Below are 1,023 nucleotides of genomic sequence, written 5' to 3' on the forward strand. Positions count from 1 at the left end.
GGGGGAATCTCCCCAGGGCTGTGGGGGGGTGAGGACCTGGCCCAGATCGGTGTGACTCACTAATCTGACTTTGCATCGGAGCAGGTCACACAGCTCCAGGAGGTGCACACAGGAGTGGTGCTTCCCAGAGCCATGTGACCTGTTCCAGTGCAAAGCCAAACTAGCAAGCCACACGGGGCTGGGCCAGGTCCCACTGTACAACACCTCCCCACAGGGAGAGCAGGGCAGAGGCGGGACCTAGTGTGTCATGCGGGGACCATGTGCCAGGTCCTGCTGGCCTCCCTGCCACCTGGCTGGGCTGGTCCCCCAGCAGCAGGACCCGAACCAGGCCCAGCTGGGTCCCGCCAGCCCTGGGGACCCTCTGCCACCCAGCTGGGATGGTCCCTTGGTGGCAGGACCCGGTGTGGCACATGGGGACCACATGCCGGGCCCAGCTGGGTCCTGCCAGCCCTGGGGCTACTCGTGCTTCCTGGGCAGGCCGGTCCCATGGTGGGCAGGACTGTGTGCTGTGGGACCAGCCCGGCCGGGCAGCACAAGCAGCCACAGGGCTGGCAAGACCCGGCTGGGCCTGGCACGCGGGGACTGCGTGCTGTGCCGGGTCGGGCCACCAAGGGACTGGCCCAGCTGGGCAGCAGAGGATCCCCAGGGCCAGCAGGGCCCAGAACATGGTCCTGCATGCTGCACCAAGTCTTGCTGCCATGGGACTGGCCCAACCAGGTAGCAGAGGGTCCCCAGGGTGGGCAGGACCTGGCTGGGCCCAGCACACAGTCCCTAAGAGCTGGCAGCAGGAGGCTCAGAGTGCCCCATTCCTGCTGCTGCTGTGAAAAGTAAGTTATGGGGCCTGGGTGGGGGAGGGCTGGGGCCCTCCAAGGGGGAGATGGGACCCTGGGCAGGGGGGCTGGAGCCCTCCGGGGGCAGCTGGGGCACTGTGCGGGGGTGCATTCCATGTGCTGGGGGGCTGCACTCTCCTGAGCAGCCCCTCCACAAGGTCTCCCACACCCATAGTCCCCCCAGCAATTGCCC

General features: G+C 67.4%; 1 protein-coding gene across 1 annotated transcript in view; it reads right to left on the reverse strand.

The window, feature by feature from the left end:
- Positions 1 to 1,023, reverse strand: part of LOC109304147 — a 46,758-nt gene that overhangs the window by 42,426 nt on the left and 3,309 nt on the right. The gene's annotated exons all lie outside the window — the stretch shown is intronic.

This window comes from Gavialis gangeticus, unplaced genomic scaffold (genome assembly GCF_001723915.1).
Source record: "Gavialis gangeticus isolate Ggan-Ray unplaced genomic scaffold, GavGan_comp1, whole genome shotgun sequence".
Taxonomy (NCBI): domain Eukaryota; kingdom Metazoa; phylum Chordata; order Crocodylia; family Gavialidae; genus Gavialis; species Gavialis gangeticus.